Here is a 21,344-nt window from a genome sequence, read left to right as displayed (position 1 = left end):
ATTTGATTGTTGGGGAATAGATTTTATGGGACCTTTTCCACCGTCGTTTGGATACTTGTATATTTTAGTTGCAGTTGATTATGTTTCCAAATGGATAGAGGCAATTCCATGTCGAACAAATGATCATAAAATCGTCATCAAATTTTTGAAAGAAAATATTTTTAGTAGATTCGGAATTCCTCGAGCTATGATAAGTGATGGGGGAACTCACTTTGTTAATAAACCATTTGCTTCATTAATGAAAAAATATGGTATTACTCACAAAGTAACAACTCCTTATCATCCTCAAACAAATGGACAAGTTGAATTAGCTAATAGGGAGATAAAGCAAATTTTGGAAAAAACTGTTAACTCAAATAGAAAAGACTGGTCTCTGCGACTTAATGATGCACTGTGGGCATATCGAACAGCTTTTAAAACATCATTGAATATGTCTCCCTATAGGTTGGTTTATGGAAAACATTGTCATTTGCCTGTGGAATTGGAACATAAAGCTTATTGGGCGATAAAAACTTTAAATTCAAGCATGGATGATGCCAACAAATTGCGTAAATTGCAACTTAATGAACTTGATGAACTCAGAAATGATGCGTATGAGAATTCAAGGATTTATAAAGCAAAAATCAAATCATTTCATGATAAAACAATTCTTAGAAAATCTTTTGAGATTGGTAAAAAAGTTTTGCTTTATAATTCTCGACTTCACATATTCCCAGGAAAATTACGATCAAGATGGACAGGCCCATATGTTATAAAGCATGTGTATCCTTATGGAGCTGTGGATATTGAAAATCCTAAAAATGGTGATGTTTTTAAAGTGAATGGACAAAGGCTTAAACCATTTTTGGAAAATGAAATCTTTCAAGAAGAGTTTATTTCCCTTTCTGATCCTTGATTTTTTTTTTTGTGTTGCATTTGATTATTGTTTGTTTTTATTTCAGGTTTTCTTAATCTTTTTATTTTCCCGGTTAAATGGCGGATAACGGTACTCCGTGACTCTCATAGTCGGTTAAATCAGTTTCCCACAATTGCTGATACAAAAATTTAAAAAAAAAAAAATCATTTCTTTTCTTTTCAAAATGGATGAAATTCTCTCAAAAATTTGTAAATATTTTCCCTCTGTTTCTGAAAATGTTCTAAGAAAAATTTATGCAGGAAGGTGTGAAAGATTGAGATTACTAATGCAAAAAGGAATTCCAGAAGATATTCGTCTTGTAATAGAAGCTAAGGTCCGATTAGGAGGAGAAGTTCCACAATCATTGCTTATTCGGTATTTGCCTGGATTAGGAAAAAGCACTTATGCGAAAAAACGAAGGGCCAAAAGTTTAGGGGTTTGTCATAAGTGTGCAAGATGGACTTGTGACAAACGATGCAGATCTTTGGGATGTGTTTCCAATAACAGAGAAGATAAAATTGATTTCATTAAGAATGAGCTGAGTAAGGAGTCTTTAGATAACATCTTATTGACTCTTGAGACGCATTCTAGTGGACATGTGCATATTGAACTTCTCCGTTTATGGAAACAATTTCAAGATGAGCGTCATAGTCTTGGGAATCTGACTAAAAAAGACCCTGTTTGCCAATTTATAAGAAAATTGGATGGGAAGCATATCCTCGACTCATAGAAGGCGTTGAAGCCGTTTCTGGACGTAAAACCAGAGGAAAATTGTGAGCCACAATCACACTACTGTTTATAAGCATGTGTGTCATTATTTTTTTACTATTTATTCTGTTTACAGCTGTGACCCATAGTTTTGTCATGATAACATATTACCCCTATAAAATCTCTCATCTTTCTTTCTACTTTCGCAGAAAAAAAAAAAAAAGAAAGTAAAAACATGACTGGATCCTCTGCACAAACATTGAAAAATATTTGTGTATTTTGTGGGTCGAGTCCTGGAAAAAATGAAGTGTTTGTAGAAGCAGCGAATAATCTTGGAAAGATATTGGCTGAGAGAAAAATTCACTTGGTATATGGGGGAGGTAATATTGGGTTAATGGGATCTGTTTCAACATCTGCTCATCTTGGAGGTAGTCAGGTATTGGGTATTATTCCTATAGCTTTAGCTGAAGGAAATATTACAGGTGTTACGATTGGGGAGGAATTAAAAGTTTCTTCTATGTATGAAAGAATCACTCAAATGATTGAAAATTCTGATGCTTTTATCGCACTACCAGGTGGTTTTGGTACATTAGAAGAAATTTTTCACACTGTTTCTTGGGCACAACTTAATATCCATAATAAACCTGTGGGCTTGTTGAATATCAATAATTATTATGACAGTTTGTTGACATTTCTTGATAAAGCTGTGGAACAGAATTTCATTTCAGAAAATTCACGACGGATGCTCATCTGTGCTTCGACTGCCGATCAATTAATTGATGATTTGGAAGCTTTTGTTCATAAGCCTGATCCGATGATAACAAAGATCAATTGGTCGCAATCAAGCAGTAAGAAAAGGAAGTTGGATCATTGATTCAAAAGTCGTGGATTGGTTTGTGTTTGTTTCAGTTTGTTATCTTCAATAAAGTTCCAGGTGATATCTCTTTCATTATGTACTCTTTATTAATAGCTATTTTGACATTAGGGACAATGTCATATTCTGATTGGGGGGAGAACACATATAAAAAAAAAAAACAAATTTAAAAAAAAATTAAATATTATTTTAAAATAAAACCATGTTTATTGTTTGTACCTTAGTAATTTTTTGCAAAAATGTCATACATTACATATTTGAAAGATTTAAATTAGAACATGCATTAATCTATTTAAGAATGTTTAAATTTTATTTGAAAAAAGGTCATTTTTAATATTCTGATCAATATAAAAATATGATTTATGAAATCTTTTTGAGTGATTAACCATTGTGATAAAATTAGGTAGTAAAGTATATGGCCCAAGATATACCTTATAAGAGTGCCTAAAATTTTTGAACTCACACATATTTTGTGAGTGAGTGGAGAGGACTGAGAAAACAGCTTTCGAGCCTTTATTGATCATGAGAGAGACTATCTATTGTTTAGATCTTGAGTTCTTATTTTGAAAAAAAATATATATATTTCCTGAAAAAAAAAAGAAAAAAAAAGAAAAATACAAAAAGAAAGATGTTGAAGATCTATGTAATTTTTAAGTTATATGCTGCGACCCATTTTTCTCTCATAAGAATAAAAAAATAAAAAAAAAATAAAAAAAGAAAGAGAGAAATACATTGTACAAATTAAATAAATATGTGGTCAAAAAGCATAAACTTAGTCTGATTCCATGATGTAAAAAAAAAAAAAAAAAAAAAAAAAAATCAGGAAAAAAAAAATATAATAAGAACAACTGGATTTTAAATCAATTGATTTTCTATCTTTTGATTAGTTTGGCTCGTTTGTCTGTCTGCATTCTGTAAACCATTTTTCTGAGCATTTATCTGTATTCCAACTCCATGAGAGAAATCGTTGCCATAAATTGAAACATTTATTAACCTGTGAGGATATGGAGTTGAGACTCTTACTAGGAATTTCTGAAGGCCGTGTACATTTAACTACCTAAAATAAGCTTTGAATTAATCATCTCAAATTATTTCATAAATTATAATTATGATGATCTTGATATAACTTTGACAGTTTTCAAATTTTATTTAAACACTTAGATAGTTCTGATTACATTTCTATTTAAATTAATCAATATGTTTTGTATTGCTATTAACGCTTAAATTGCTAGGGACTAGCAATAAGCTGGTTGGGAGGTGTGATAAACATAAAAATTGTACATTAATTAAATGTTTTATAATATAAATATATAGTTTTTGTTTTATTAAATTTTTAAATATTATATGTTTTATAATAAATTGTATAAAATATAAGTTGTTGTGTAATTATAAGTTTTTACTATTTTTACAGGTTCGATAAAACAAGAATAACCTTGGCGTTGCAAATGGGATTAAGATGATTCTTGGACCTGTAGAAAGTTGATGTTAATATCTACAATATTGGTGGCAAGCATGAGATAAAAATCCTCTCACAATTGGGATCAAATTAAGCAACAATTAAAGTTACCGAAGGAGTGGCAGTTTTACCATGCTCTAGTATTTTGACCATATCTCTCAAACTACTTGGTCAAATATTCTGAAAAAAATACCACAACTAGACAACTCAATTATCCACATGTTTCATTTTATGTGAAGAAGAAAATTCGGAGAAGATGCTTGTCAAAAGTGATGTGCAATATAATATTAATTTCTTGGAACACCAATGAAGACTTATGTGTAAAAAATAATATTTTATTTGTGGTTGTCTCCCCAAATTTGGCTATAAATAGGGGTGCATTGTAATGTATTGAGATATCCCTCATTCTATGACAAATCTTTGAGTTCATAATATTTCTCTCTATATTTTTCTTTTATTTCTTCATTTAAATATAATTAGCATGTTAATTTCATATTCAAAGTTTTACACTTTGAATAATGAATAGCTAACTTCCTAAAGTTGAGATGATAAGGTGAAGCTCTTGGCATGATAATAAGGTTATTATAAGGTAAGAATCTATGTTTTATATTATTTAATCATTATTTATTGTTTATGTTATATTTATTTCTTTAAGCATTTTTATACCCTACTTATAAGTGGGAGTTTTGATTTATTGTTGCTATATGTTACACTAAATTCTTGGAACCATTTAAATGTTAGTTTGGTATTACCAACCATTTAAAATGGATGCCTTGAGTTATTATATATAAATATATTATAATATTAAATTCTTGGAACCATTTAAATGTTAGTTTGGTTTTACCAACCATTTAACTTGGATTCCTTGATTTATTATATATGAATATATTATAGTATTAATTTATTGGTACCATTTAAATGTTTGTTTGGTTTTACCAACCATTTAAAGTGGGAACCTTGATTTAGTGTTTACAAATATATATAGCACAATAAATACTTGACCACATTTATAATTTTTGGTATATATTATGTACTTATAAGATTATAATTTATAACATAATATAAATATGATTATTTAATATATTGGAACCATTTTATTAAGTGGATTTCAATATTGTTCGTTAATGTTAACTTTATTAAAATACCAAGAGTGGATCCTTTAATCTCAACTACTTAAATTTAAATTTGAACAATTAAAATTTACCCATTAAAGATTCAATTAAAATTAAAAAGAAACAAAAACAAAAACAAAAAGACATTGTAGTGGACTTGTAATTACCTTAGCTTCCCTGTGGATACGATATTCGGACTCACCGAATTATACTACTTGTGGACAACCTGCTCTTGGGAGTGCAACAATCAAAGTCGCAACAACTGATCAACATTGGGTCCTTGACAGTGGATGCTCATTCCATATGTCACCTAATAAACTCTGGTTTGAAACGATAGAAGAGATTGATGGTGGGGAAGTCATCCTTGGAAACAACAAGACCTGTAAGGTCAAAGGAATTGAATCTATAAGGCTCAAAATGGAGAATGGCACTGAAATGATTCTAAAAGAAGTGAGATTAGTTCCAGAATTAAAGAGAAACTTAATCTCCTTAGGTAGCCTTGATCAAGCTGGATATACATTCAAGGCCGAGAAAGGATCTCTGTCAGTCTATAGAGGTGCTCTAACCATGATGAAAGGATACAGACTAAATGGTCTATACATTCTTTCTGGCAACACCTTTGTTGGCTCTGCTGCTGCAGCTGAAGCTCACCAAGATAATTCCAGGATGTGGCATCTCAGAATGGCTCATATAAGTGAGAAAGGCCTTCATGAATTACATAAACAAGGACTACTTGGAGAGAAGCCACTGAATCAATTGGAATTATGTGAGGACTGCATAAGAGGAAAATCTACAAGGATCAAGTTCGACATGGGAAAACACACCTCCAATGCACCATTGGACTATGTACATTCTGATCTCTGGGGACCGTCAAGAGTACCATCAAATGGTGGAGCAAGGTACTTCATGACCATCATTGATGACTATTCAAGAAGAGTGTGGCTACATACTCTGAAAAACAAGAGTGAAGCTTTTGGAAAATTCAAACAATGGCTCACACTTGTAGAAAATCAAACTGGTAAGAAGCTCAAGAAGTTGAGGACGGATAACGGTCTAGAATATTGTTCAAATGAATTCCAAGAATTCTGTAAGAACAAAGGCATTTCCAGGCATTATACAGTACCCAATACCCCTCAACAAAATGGCTTGGCTGAGAGAATGAACCGAACCATTTTGGAAAGAATTAGATGCCTACTGTCACATTCAGGTGGTTCCAAAAGCAAAACCATGAGGGTTAAAACCCAAAGTGGATAATATCATACCTGTGTGGAGATATCCGGATTCCATTGGTCCTAACAGTGGTATCAGAGCCATGGTCTAGATCGAGCCATGTGGGTGGAATCCTTGATACCTAAACGAAGGAGGTGAGAGCTCCCGGTAAAAATCCTTGATTAAACTCTCGAGGTGGTTGATGCTCCCGGTATTCATGTAAGGCGTGCGCTACAACGCAGTGAAGTGGAGTAACCTCGATTGGAGGGCGAATAAGGCTTGAGGGGAGGCTCGGACTATGAGAATAATAGTGGAACTTCGTTTGAGGGGAGGATTGTTGGGATGCAACCAAAGTCCCACATTGGAAGATCTAGAGAAAGATCATGGGTTTATAAGATGGAATGATATCTCCATTGGTATGAGGCCTTTTGGGTGGTTCCAAAAGCAAAACCATGAGGGTTAAAACCCAAAGTGGACAATATCATACCTGTATGGAGATATCCGGATTCCATTGGTCCTAACATCATGAACTGCAAGTAGCTTCAAAATCTGTTCTGATAGTGATTCAGAGTCATGTTTCATAGGCTAGCTGATTTCCAAAGCTTAATCATTTTGATAATTCCGATCAATACAAATTCGTGAAACATTATCTTCTAGTAACAGGTTAATAGACACGGGACACTATACCATGCGAGCACACAATTTTAACTGTTCAGCAGGCAGGCAGTACGCTGAACTAAGTTACATGACATGGAAACCAAGATACAGCTTGACCATCCTTCCTATAACAGTACTAACTAGCTGGTCATTTCAACTAATTGAATAAAATGTATGTGGCACTGCAGAAGATTTTAAGCACCCATCTCTGGTTCGATGATGACTGTTTTAGTCAATCAGTTTTCAGTACAAGAAAATATAAGATGAATCATAAGTGCTCATAAGAAACCCAAAATGCCTCACCGTGCACACAGGCATTCAAAAAAGCTGGCTTCTAAATTACATCTGAATGAGATGATGACCACATATAAGTGATGACCGGGAACCAATTATTACCTTTCTCATTGGGATCCTTAGATAGTCCTTCCCTTATGAGTATCCCTTCCAACTCCTTCACTATAAAGGCCTCTCATTTTTCATCTGACACTTGCTTAGCTTTCTTGTAAATTGAAGGAGCAACACTGATTCCCATTGTGAAATGATGAGGTGCCATATCAATGAGGGGACAGGTTAATAATACCAGGGGGGTTGGTAAGGTAAAGGAAAAGAGCCAAAGCGGTTACAGCACAAACATTATTCCACAAGCTTTGATTACTGATTTCAGATGCTCCACTTTTCTACCATATCCAGGAGCTGGTTTTTCTTTCCTCTGTTCATCAAAACATTTTAGTCAAAGACAAATCTTCATAAAATCAATTTATACAGACACATATATCAGATTTTGGAGGTGTTGAAGTAGAAAAGGAATAGCAGTACTAATTTTTCAACAGATAATTTAGATTGACTATCTTCCGATACATTTCCAGCATCATCTGACTCACTGTCTCCCTCTTTTCGCCTCTTTGCAAGCTTGTTCCGCTTCGTGCTGGAGACATCAAAATCACCCTCCGTGGATCTTTTACACTTCTTCACCTCTTCCAGCTCTACATTTTTTCTATGAGCAGCTTCCTGTCTTGATTTTACTTTATCTTCCATACTATCACCTGCACCACCAAAAGAGTCGAACCCTTCTTCGCAGCTGGTCTTTCCTGATTTTTTACTTCGAGAGCTTTTGGAATTTGTCTTCACCTCTTTTGCTGCTTTAGCTCCTTTCGGTGAATTAAACACCTATATTGCAAAAGATGAATAAAAGTTATATGCAGCCATTTTAAGAGAATCAGCGCTCTCCTAAATATTGTTTTAACCTGATCCATTTGTTGACTAATATACTTTTAAAAAGGGTGGAGGGTGTTTTTATCAAGTCCAAGGCCCTCTTCTAGAAGTCGACGAACCCCGACCAAAGTTATTGTCCTGAAAAACACAGGAATAAACATATCAAATTATTGATCACGAGCAACAGAAATGCAATTAAATTTATCATTCATATTGACATGATCATGGTTCAGAAGGTAAGTGTAGGGCACAAAACTAATTAAACTAATTTGAACTGAGCAAAATAGTTAAGGATATAAACGAACCAATCAGCTAGCGAGCTACTCGGAGCTCTACTCGATAAAAAACTTGTTCGAGATCATTCGTTAAGCTTATCAAACAGAGCTCGAGCTTCAGGATGTTTGGCTCGTAAGCTCGCGAGACTGTTCACGAGTTTGAGCTCAGTTAGTTTTTTGGGCTAGCTTGTTGGGACATGAGCCCCACATTGCCATTTTAGTGAAATGTAAGAGATTGAAATGCTCTGACTAGTTTTTTGGGCTAGCTTGTTGAGCCATGATTTTTTGTCTCACGTTGTTATTTTATTGAAACGTAAAATATTGAAATGCTATAAATGATAAGTATATCTCTTAATGTCTCATATCTTGTTGACCATTTGGATAAATCCTCATATCTTAGTTGACCGTTTGACAAAAAATGCTCGACGAGCTAAAAAATGAGCTTGTTTAATGAGCTAGAAAACAAGTTTGCTTGACGAGCCGAGCTCGAGCCCAGATCGTTAAACATGATAAACGAGTCATGAATCAACCGAGCTCGAACTATTCGCGAGCTTAGTAATTTTCAAACAAACCGAGCTCGAGCCTAGTAATAAAAGCTCGAATCGAGCTCGACTTGAACTAGTGCATATATATATCCTAAACGAGTCGAGCTCAAGCCTGATAATGTTTGAATCATCTCGTTTACATATATATATCCTAAACGAGTCGAACTCGAGCCTTATAATGTTTGGCTCGGCTCATTTACATCCCTAAAAATAGTTATAAAATGAAAATTCTTACTCAGAGTTTGCTAAAAAATGATTGGCTCTTTCCCAAATGGTTTTTTTAATTGTGCTCTCACTCAAAAAAGATGCATGAGCACCAGATTCAGATTTTGAGGACAATACACCCATTATAGGGGAGTCTTCCATCATTTCTTTGTCGTCAGGAGTAGATTTTGTTGATTCTTTATTTGTCTCAGGCTGCTTGGGCAACCGTGCTGCTTCTTTATCACTTAGGCTACGTTTGGTACGTGTGATGAGATAATGTGATGATTAGTAATTAGAGTGATTATAAAATGATATATGTGGATTAAAAGTATACTGGGATAGATAACATGGTGTTTGGTTTGGTATATTAAAATTATGCATTAAATTTGGTATTTATTTGTAATGACAAAAACGCCCTTTGGACATATATTAAATGAGATATTTGTGTTGCTTGTTTGGTACACTTCTTCATACATGTATAAGTAGTGGATATAAGTTTAATTTTAATAAAACAGCCTTGGAAGTTAAAACCAGGATCCCAAAGACGGCCCACGCCTTTTTTTTCCAGAATCCAATCTTTAACCCTTTCGTCCTCTGTGGGTTGAACACTATTTCTCCCATTTTTTAATTTATTCACCGTGGCTTCGCACAATTACATACAGCGACGACTACTGAGAATTTGAGTTTATTGCACTCGAAGAGGTATAATTTTTTCACCAAACCTCAATTTTCTTTCCTCCCACAAATTACAGTTGTCCTACGATTTCGTTTAATTTTTGTTTATGAAAGTGAATCGTTGTTGTGAGATGAGAAGAACTACAACAATTACCTCCACAAATTTTACAGTAATGGACTGTGACTGCCGACTTCAACATAGAGGACGCCTTCACGAAGAGAGATGAGAAGAGGGTGGGTTTTTATGTTGGTGGGACAAAGGGTAAATTGGGGAGAGGAAACATTAACATGTCGTACTGTTCATGTCAGGATTGTGTATACCATGCCTAGTTGGGACTATTTTCTCGTCTTTTCATGCTCAAACAGTGTTGATGTCACGGGCCGGGAGTTAACACTGCTCATGTAAAAAACCAGGCAAACAGCTGATAAACCAGTACTGCTTCCTTAGTCCTCCGATAATCACTCCTACCAAACGTGGCCTTAAGTGATTGTCTGTCCACATCAGATGCTGGCTTAGAGTCACAATTATCAGCATCATCCATCTACTGCTATTAGGAACAGAATATCAAAACTTGTCATAATGCTTGGTGATTTCAAAGTTGAAGTTAATAGACAGATTCTCTGTTTTTTCGACATATAGCTGTCAGAAGCTAACAAACTTCAAAATTTTCATGATAGAACATTCATCTGTCAAGATATACATTCAAATCAGAAGTTACACAGACAATAATATCGCAGGATCAGAAATTGGAGACCAGAGGTATTCACCAGGCAGTCCAAAATTAATTCAAGTGGACACCTACCACCATGAACAGCTAAACTAGGTAGAAATAATTGAACTAATCAGTATTCAACTTCCACTATCATGTGATGTATTCAGAAAACATGAACTGACCCATGAGGTTTGAAGGATATGGATCTTGTTCCTTCCTCTGTTTTTATCCCTTATATTACTTACTTCAAGGTTGGTCCCAACTGAGGGGTTGCCATTGCACTATAAGGACGATACTGTGTTTTTTTTCCGATTAGAGGAAGCTAGGAAGAGGGAGTTGGGCAGGTTATGGCACAAAAAAACTAGAAAACCAAATGGAATGGATAAATATTTAAATTGGCCGGTCAAAGGGAAACCCCACTACCTAAGGCTTTCAATGTCGTTCCATGTATACAGAAAACAAGACAGCTAGAGAATGTAACTGTAACGAACCGTATTCTTTACTACTCAAAATTTGCGGAAAAATTAAAAATTTTCTTTTAAACTAAAAGGAATGCGGAAATGAAATCAAATACGGTCGTCACTACATCCTTCATCAATAAAAACGTTTGAAATCGACATCACCAATAAAATTTGCTAAAAAGAAACACTTGCTCCAAAAGTCTTGAAATGAAACATAACATCAGAGTATTTTGAACTTGCATAAAAATCGTAAAATAACATGGGCGTAAAAACATAAACTTTGCGGTCCTCGGGTTAGCCTCCCGCTCAGTCCAAGCCTGCCCCTTGGTCGCCACCTCCTGTCTCCTCAACAACATACTCACCTGCATCGATCAAGTCTAGTGAGTCTAAAGACTCAACACGTATAAACTGGAATAACGAGTACTACATAATAAAATCACATTCAACTTTAAAATAGGACATACATAACTTGAACTTGAACTTGCGTATTAAAACTTGAACATACGTACATACATACTTCGACGTGCCATAACTTAAACTTTTCATAAACATGCTGCATACTTGAACATACTTGAACATACATAACTTCATCATTTTGCGTAGAGGATGTTTCAAAGCAAGTGACTCATACATAATAAACGTCTGATCAGACAAACCACAGTACTGGGCTGATAGGGACGTATCCACTGCCACATACATGAGATCCATGTTCATAATTTAACAGGCCAGTTGATCCACGTTCATAATTTAACGCTTTACAACCACGATCTAACCCGTTCATAATTTAACGGGCGGATTGGTCCCCGTTCATAATTTAACGCTTTCCAATCCTAACTTCAAACCCGTTCATAATTTAACGGGGCGGAGAGGTCCTCGGCCACGTTCACCGACTTCCAAACCCATTCACTTTTGGTCACAAGACATTTAGCATACCTCAAAAACTTAAAATATTTTCTTGCACGTCATACATACTTACTTGGCGTTGAGGGATTCATTGGACTTCGATCGGGGCCGTCGCTGCTGTACATACTAGCTTGAATTTGCATAACTTAACGTAGAAATCATATTTACTCTTGAGTTCAATCATTTCTTAGGACATTCTGTAATTTCCCATGACATGACCTTGATAACCCTTGCACTGAACCAGGACATCAATCTTAAAAGCAACAATATTATTTTTCCAAAAAACGTGAGTACACGGACCCCGACCCCGGGCCCGTGTACAGGTCCGTCTACCTACTGCAAAGGAAATGCCCGGAAGAAAGAAGGGACACGGACCCCGTGCCTACCTCCGTGTGGGGGTCCGTGTAGACTCGGGTGAAAGACTCCGAAAAGAAGCAAAGGAACGGATCTCGTGCCAAGGTCCGTGTAAGGGTCCGTCTACTCTCTGGAAAAAGACACTTCGGGTGGAACAAGGGCACGAACCCCGTGTGGGGGTCCGGGTGAGGGTCCGTGTACCCTCGGGACAAGAAGGCTTACGAAAATTCTATACATGCTTTGCTAAACCTTCTAGACTCGGTTGCACGGACTATGAAACGACACCCCGAGACCCATCCTAGCATACTATGACATAAGACCATATTCGTACCAATTCCCAAAGCGACGACATTCACCCTACGACACGTACCATTCAAAACGTGGCATTTGACATTAAAACGATACCCACGACTTCTAAAGTGCTCGAGTACCTATCGACACTAAACGACATACAAAATACCAACCCAACATCATAATGATCATACCTATGTGCAACAACGATCGCCCGTCGATCTCCAATGAAGCCTGCAACAAATAACTTCAAGACACAAATTTTCGTAAAAGTCGCAGTTTGAGCAGTCCCACGAAAAACGCCATAACTCACTCAATTTTTGTCCAAAAATTTCGAATCATATATCAAATCGAAGGTATCGAAAAGTTCTACGACTCGTCGTTAAAAGTTTTCTCAAAATATGCACCGAAAATTCGCAGTTTACACGGGAACAGCAAAAACGAGTTTTCAGATCTAAAATTTATTCAAAACCGATCTAAATAAATTTCTGCTCAAACGACGAACGTCACACACAAAATTTTACGCATAAAACAACGCAACACATAATATGACCTGATCGATACAGAAAGAACAGATTATACGTGCCTTTTGATTATTAAAAAGTACCGTACGACGACACCGAAGCGGAGATGGAGCGAGGCTTGATCCGGGACGATCGTGGAACGATTTCTTTGAAGAAAACTCAACATAACTTTGCTGAAAATTTAGAGGGGAAGGGGCGGCTGCTTATGCTTGAGGAACCCTAGGTTTTTCTCTTCTAAAAATTATGAGAATGAATGTGTGTGTGTGTGGGTGTGAAATGTCGTGTATGTGTGTGGGTGTAAGAGTGTGTGCGTGAGTTTTGGGGGTAATTAGGGGGGATAATTTAGCTTAATTACATAATTAGCAAGGTAAATCAAAGGCTAAATAAATGCCACATAAAATGTTAATCAAAATGCTAATAAAATACTAACATACTATTACTTTAAATAAAATCACTTAATTTAAAATAAAATACACAAGTGTCATATCTTTAAAGGTTTTAAAATTCTAAAATCACTAAATAAATAAATTAGGCTTTAAAATTACTAAACTAAATAAATTATTTAAAATGCCTCATCCTTAGCTTAAAATAAAATACCGCATTAAGATTTCCAAAAATCATCGCCGGTCTCTATTCCTCGATCCCGCCTCGAATAATCGCCTGAAACATAAAACTCAAGAAAAACGCTTTAACGTGCATCATGTAATAATTTAAAATAAAGCAAATTCATAAATCATGAATTAAAACACAATTTAATGAAATAAACATGCATTAAAACTATTTAATAAAATACATAAGGAATTTAATAACTTGCACGCACGTGGTCCACGTGGATCTCAAATTTCGGGACGTCACAATCTATCCCCCTTAATTTGAATTTCGTCCCCGAAATTCGCTTATCCTCGATAATCCAAAAGTTAGATTCTTAATTCTTGTATCCCAACGATCCACGCTACCGTTGCGCTACTCTGAATAAAATTAAGTCTTATGTTGTCCTTACGCCTCTTCAATCCTAATTAATTTACCTACCAAAAATCTCGTTTGCGAACCACAACTTAAAACGACTTATGGCGTCTTAGTTTTACTTTGCTACGAACTCGAATTCTGACTTTTCTCACAATTCCCAATATTAGGATTAGAGGTTCAAACTTATCGTATCTTACTTTCTCATACCATACCCCTAATGCTCATCGAACTATTACATACGCATTTATTCAGTCCAACCTAAGAGGTCTTAGCACCAACGGTTACTGATCAACTTCCATCCTCAGCAATACACTTAAAAGTTAAATCTTATCTTAATCCCCATATGTTAATATTGGCCTACAATCCTTGAATCGAATATTTACCTTATGATACAAACTTATATAACTTAGCTATTCACGAGTACATCCCAAATATAAAATTGCTGCCAATCTTTAATTTCGAGTAACATAAATCCGTAAAACCTCAAAATATATAATATCGATCCTCTCCTTAAATAATAAAAACTTTCTAGCATCAATCACAAGCTTAAACTATTTTCTTCACGATTACAATATAGTTAAAGCCTAAGACCCTTGAGCCTTCCCCATTGGAACGAATGTCCCACTTAGACGTATCCCCAATACTCAATTAATTCTAGCGTATAAAACTTAATAAGCTTCCTTTATTAATAATGGACTAACTCTAATGAATCAACTCCACTTATAACCCATAGAATTCTAGAATCCCCATAACAAGCCTTTAGATTTCTTACTCAATAAAAAATCTTAATATTCCTTCATTGATAACTCATGTTGAACACCACTAATTCCCTTTTGTTTTTATTTCACCCAAAAATTCCGTATGAACAAATGTCCCCATAAATTTGAAATTCACCCTTACTCAACCCAAATAGTTTTGGATAACATAATTCCAACACACATATTCACTTACTCCCAAGTTTCTTAATAACTTACAAAAATTTCTCAAGACAAGATGTCTACCTCAATTCTTATATTAGCATATCGATTAACCTAACCATCAAACATACCCAACTTTCTAGAAAATCAAATTCCAACAAAGGTACAAGCTTAACTGTTACAATCAAGACTAAAACTTATGACACATCGACTTAAGTTCCCAAAAAAATTTTCGCTAACTCAATGTCTACTCTTATAACTTAGTTAAACGATCAACTTTACCTCAAATCATTATCATCCTGAATTTTAAATTTGCCGCACATTAATTTCACTAGCGCTTAACTTTTCGAGCCCAATGTCGATTCATCTTACAATCCCCTTGATTACCATTTCTTATAATATTATAACCCAGATACTTCAAGGTTCTAATGATCCCTTCGAGCTTAAATCATCGAAAATTCCTATCATTTAAACCATTCAATTCTCACTTACTGCTAAACTAGTCCCCCAAATTCCTTAAAATTGTAGCATCAATTCATTATTTCCTCAAAATTATCCAGTTTGTCTTAAATTTCGGAAATTCCACATTTACCCATAAGTTCTTGGTGTTCCTAATTCCATGGTGTAAGTTCCTCGCAACATAAAATTCAAAAATTTTAAGCTTATTAGACCCAAATTCAATTCTCATAGCCTCGAAATTTACTGATTTAACCCAAGTGTTCCTCAAAAATTCGAATTTAATCCCCAAAATTTTCTGAATTTGCAATTTGACCCTTAAAGTTCTCGAACTTACATTTTTGGCCATACAACTCTTCAAAATTTGCATTTCCGGTCCCCAATAAAATCTTCGATTTTAGTCTCATTAAACCTTAAAATCCTCGAAACTCGGAATTTAATCCCAAACGATAACTTCGAAACTAGTCCCTTAGGATTTTTATCTTTGCACTTAGGTCCTGGAACTATGGGTCATTACCACTAGGTCCTTAAAATTCTCAATTCGTGCAATTAAATCCTTAAATCCAACTAGGGGGAGCATGCATCCTAAATAAATTCTATTCTTGTATACTTCCAAATATCGTCGTAGTCTCAAATAAATAAATCCTTACATGGAGTTCTCAAAAAGCAACTCAGCTAGCAACCACAAACCATCAGTAATTTCTTAGAAAATCTACAAGTCCCAAAAGCATTCGTATTTTTCAAGTTTAACTTATTACTCACTAGTCTAACATCAGTACTACTATCCAAAAATTAATATAGAAAAATCATTTACAACTTTTTCTAACGCCCAAAAGCAAAATTCTTACTCATGTCCAATTCCACCACACCAGCGTGCAAGAAAATTAAATAGTTTTTCATTTCATGTCGTAACATGCATAAAAATTTTAAAGATCCATTCTCAACTCATAACGACATGCAAACCCGTACTCCAAAACGTATGTCATATAAACATACAGGTGATAGAATTAAAACATGCACATGCCGAAATCATGACTTCATGCTTACTACTTAAAAGACTTTAAAACTTTAAAACTTACAGACTTGAGGTGTGACTTCGAGAGCTTCTTGCGACTGGCAGTAGGCATAACCCTTTACAAGAACACCGCTCTGATACCAACTGTAACGAACCGTATTCTTTACTACTCAAAATTTGCGGAAAAATTAAAAATTTTCTTTTAAACTAAAAGGAATGCGGAAATGAAATCAAATACGGTCGTCACTACATCCTTCATCAATAAAAACGTTTGAAATCGACATCACCAATAAAATTTGCTAAAAAGAAACACTTGCTCCAAAAGTCTTGAAATGAAACATAACATCAGAGTATTTTGAACTTGCATAAAAATCGTAAAATAACATGGGCGTAAAAACATAAACTTTGCGGTCCTCGGGTTAGCCTCCCGCTCAGTCCAAGCCTGCCCCTTGGTCGCCACCTCCTGTCTCCTCAACAACATACTCACCTGCATCGATCAAGTCTAGTGAGTCTAAAGACTCAACACGTATAAACTGGAATAACGAGTACTACATAATAAAATCACATTCAACTTTAAAATAGGACATACATAACTTGAACTTGAACTTGCGTATTAAAACTTGAACATACGTACATACATACTTCGACGTGCCATAACTTAAACTTTTCATAAACATGCTGCATACTTGAACATACTTGAACATACATAACTTCATCATTTTGCGTAGAGGATGTTTCAAAGCAAGTGACTCATACATAATAAACGTCTGATCAGACAAACCACAGTACTGGGCTGATAGGGACGTATCCACTGCCACATACATGAGATCCATGTTCATAATTTAACAGGCCAGTTGATCCACGTTCATAATTTAACGCTTTACAACCACGATCTAACCCGTTCATAATTTAACGGGCGGATTGGTCCCCGTTCATAATTTAACGCTTTCCAATCCTAACTTCAAACCCGTTCATAATTTAACGGGACGGAGAGGTCCTCGGCCACGTTCACCGACTTCCAAACCCATTCACTTTTGGTCACAAGACATTTAGCATACCTCAAAAACTTAAAATATTTTCTTGCACGTCATACATACTTACTTGGCGTTGAGGGATTCATTGGACTTCGATCGGGGCCGTCGCTGCTGTACATACTAGCTTGAATTTGCATAACTTAACGTAGAAATCATATTTACTCTTGAGTTCAATCATTTCTTAGGACATTCTGTAATTTCCCATGACATGACCTTGATAACCCTTGCACTGAACCAGGACATCAATCTTAAAAGCAACAATATTATTTTTCCCAAAAACGTGAGTACACGGACCCCGACCCCGGGCCCGTGTACAGGTCCGTCTACCTACTGCAAAGGAAATGCCCGGAAGAAAGAAGGGACACGGACCCCGTGCCTACCTCCGTGTGGGGGTCCGTGTAGACTCGGGTGAAAGACTCCGAAAAGAAGCAAAGGAACGGATCCCGTGCCAAGGTCCGTGTAAGGGTCCGTCTACTCTCTGGAAAAAGACACTTCGGGTGGAACAAGGGCACGAACCCCGTGTGGGGGTCCGGGTGAGGGTCCGTGTACCCTCGGGACAAGAAGGCTTACGAAAATTCTATACATGCTTTGCTAAACCTTCTAGACTCGGTTGCACGGACTATGAAACGACACCCCGAGACCCATCCTAGCATACTATGACATAAGACCATATTCGTACCAATTCCCAAAGCGACGACATTCACCCTACGACACGTACCATTCAAAACGTGGCATTTGACATTAAAACGATACCCACGACTTCTAAAGTGCTCGAGTACCTATCGACACTAAACGACATACAAAATACCAACCCAACATCATAATGATCATACCTATGTGCAACAACGATCGCCCGTCGATCTCCAATGAAGCCTGCAACAAATAACTTCAAGACACAAATTTTCGTAAAAGTCGCAGTTTGAGCAGTCCCACGAAAAACGCCATAACTCACTCAATTTTTGTCCAAAAATTTCGAATCATATATCAAATCGAAGGTATCGAAAAGTTCTACGACTTCGTAGTTAAAAGTTTTCTCAAAATATGCACCGAAAATTCGCAGTTTACACGGGAACAGCAAAAACGAGTTTTCAGATCTAAAATTTATTCAAAACCGATCTAAATAAATTTCTGCTCAAACGACGAACGTCACACACAAAATTTTACGCATAAAACAACGCAACACATAATATGACCTGATCGATACAGAAAGAACAGATTATACGTGCCTTTTGATTATTAAAAAGTACCGTACGACGACACCGAAGCGGAGATGGAGCGAGGCTTGATCCGGGACGATCGTGGAACGATTTCTTTGAAGAAAACTCAACATAACTTTGCTGAAAATTTAGAGGGGAAGGGGCGGCTGCTTATGCTTGAGGAACCCTAGGTTTTTCTCTTCTAAAAATTATGAGAATGAATGTGTGTGTGTGTGGGTGTGAAATGTCGTGTATGTGTGTGGGTGTAAGAGTGTGTGCGTGAGTTTTGGGGGTAATTAGGGGGGATAATTTAGCTTAATTACATAATTAGCAAGGTAAATCAAAGGCTAAATAAATGCCACATAAAATGTTAATCAAAATGCTAATAAAATACTAACATACTATTACTTTAAATAAAATCACTTAATTTAAAATAAAATACACAAGTGTCATATCTTTAAAGGTTTTAAAATTCTAAAATCACTAAATAAATAAATTAGGCTTTAAAATTACTAAACTAAATAAATTATTTAAAATGCCTCATCCTTAGCTTAAAATAAAATACCGCATTAAGATTTCCAAAAATCGTCGCCGGTCTCTATTCCTCGATCCCGCCTCGAATAATCGCCTGAAACATAAAACTCAAGGAAAACGCTTTAACGTGCATCATGTAATAATTTAAAATAAAGCAAATTCATAAATCATGAATTAAAACACAATTTAATGAAATAAACATGCATTAAAACTATTTAATAAAATACATAAGGAATTTAATAACTTGCACGCACGTGGTCCACGTGGATCTCAAATTTCGGGACGTCACAATAACACCAGGGCCCACTGTCTACAAAATTACGCAATGCATAATCAACCCATGATCTAAAAGAATTCTCACGTCAAAATAGTCTCAAGCTACATTAAGTATAGCAGGGAAAGTGTTTGCCAAACATATACATACACAACTTAACAAGAGCACTCCCAAATTGAAAACTGAAACACGAAACAACTAAAAAAAAGCGGGACAGGCAAACTTAGATCCTCTTCGAATCAGTGGCAATTGTTCTCAGCAAACTCTCTCTATTCCGGTATTTAGGAGGCAGCGAAGTATTGCAAGAAATAAAGGAGGTAACGATTCACCTTTTCCAAATGTTGGCGAATGAATCTCTTGTGTGCATCCAGAGCAAATTTCTCAAGCCCCATATCCTTCTCTAACAGCCTCCTCACGCTTTCCAACGTCAGCGAACTGCAATTCGTGCATCCAACAAAAGCAAAACAAATAACAAAAATCAAAATAATAACAACAGCTGTGCTATATCTTGCATATAATTCATACATACTCGGCTTGGTCTTTGAAATGCTGAAGTCGAGAGCGCACGGCATGCTCTATCTGCACTTCAATTCCCGGTTCTTCTTCCGTTTCTACCATTGTTATTCGCACAGAAGATTACCGTAAATGTATAAATTTTTCAAAAAAAAAAAAAAAGCGGTAGGGTAGCGGTATAGTTTGGGCGGGTCGGGTGGTTAGTATATGCGTCTATGGGAGGAAGACTAACGCCCCGTTTGGTTTGATGGATTAGTAGGGATAGACTAATTTATCCAGCCCAATCCAGCGTTTGGTTCATTTTTAAATAAACCTACCTTATCCCTCCTAGGTATGATTAAGTTATATTAGGTAGGTTAAAATAATACCTCCTCACCCCCTAGGATTATTTATCCCACTCTTAATACCTCCTATTTTTCCAATTTTACCCTTCTCCTAAATTCAAACTCACCACCACTTCCCGCAACCACCGCCGCCTCCACGACAACCGCCGGCCGACCACCGACGGACCGCCGCCCGCGGCCGACCACCGACCGACAGGCGATGAAATGCCGACCGCCGGTCGAATACCTGACGACAGCCAATTAGCGACGATTTGTAAAAACACCGTCGCTAATAGCGACGGTTTGAGACAAACCGTCGCCGATCTAAACAAGATCGGCGACTGTTTTTAAAACCCGTCGCTATTAGCGACGGTTTTTCGTAATCCGTCGGTAATTTTCCGGCAATCGTTTCCGGCCATCTCACCCGCCGACCTTTTCCGGCATACCATTTCCGCCCGGCCGCCGGCCGCCGCCACCACTGTCGCCGTCGTGAAGAGAAAGGGCAATTTCATCTTTTCATCAATAAATTCAAAATTATCCTACACTTAAAAATCTTACCAAACATAATATTATTTTACATCATATATTACAATCCTACCACAATCATTTTCTTTATCATTTACGTACTAATCATTATTTTATCCTATCCTTCCAACCAAACGCAGCCTAAGTGAATTGATTCTGGTCTATCGTTTTACGAGGGAGTTGAAATTTTTGAATAACAACTCTGCTTTTCTCTACTTTTTTAGATTTAAATATAAATATATCAAATTATTGTTAATTGATGTAATAAATCTATATATCTATATACCTATAAAAGTGTGGATGATGGGCAAAATTTTTTGATTGTGATTTTACTACATTGCCCAAAAACTATGCATTGTTTGTATTAATTGCATGGGCATTGGTAGAAAAAAAAAAAATTTCGGGACAAATTTGGGATAATGGATTTGTAATGTATTGATTATGTATTTAATTGAGGTATTTATTTTTTTGAACTCATTAAACACATGAGGATCATAGTGTTTTTATTTTTTTAATAGAAAAT

General features: G+C 36.0%; 1 pseudogene; it reads right to left on the bottom strand.

Moving 5' to 3' along the window:
• The window catches only part of LOC140817329 (uncharacterized), a 28,681-nt pseudogene extending 8,481 nt beyond the window's left edge, over window positions 1–20,200 (bottom strand).
• Between the last annotated feature and the right edge of the window lie 1,144 nt (window positions 20,201–21,344).

This window comes from Primulina eburnea, chromosome 16, assembly GCF_022965805.1.
Source record: "Primulina eburnea isolate SZY01 chromosome 16, ASM2296580v1, whole genome shotgun sequence".
In the NCBI taxonomy this organism is placed as follows: Eukaryota; Viridiplantae; Streptophyta; class Magnoliopsida; order Lamiales; family Gesneriaceae; genus Primulina; species Primulina eburnea.
The sequence above is the reverse complement of the archived record's forward strand: the minus strand, read 5'-3'. Positions and strand labels throughout refer to the sequence as shown.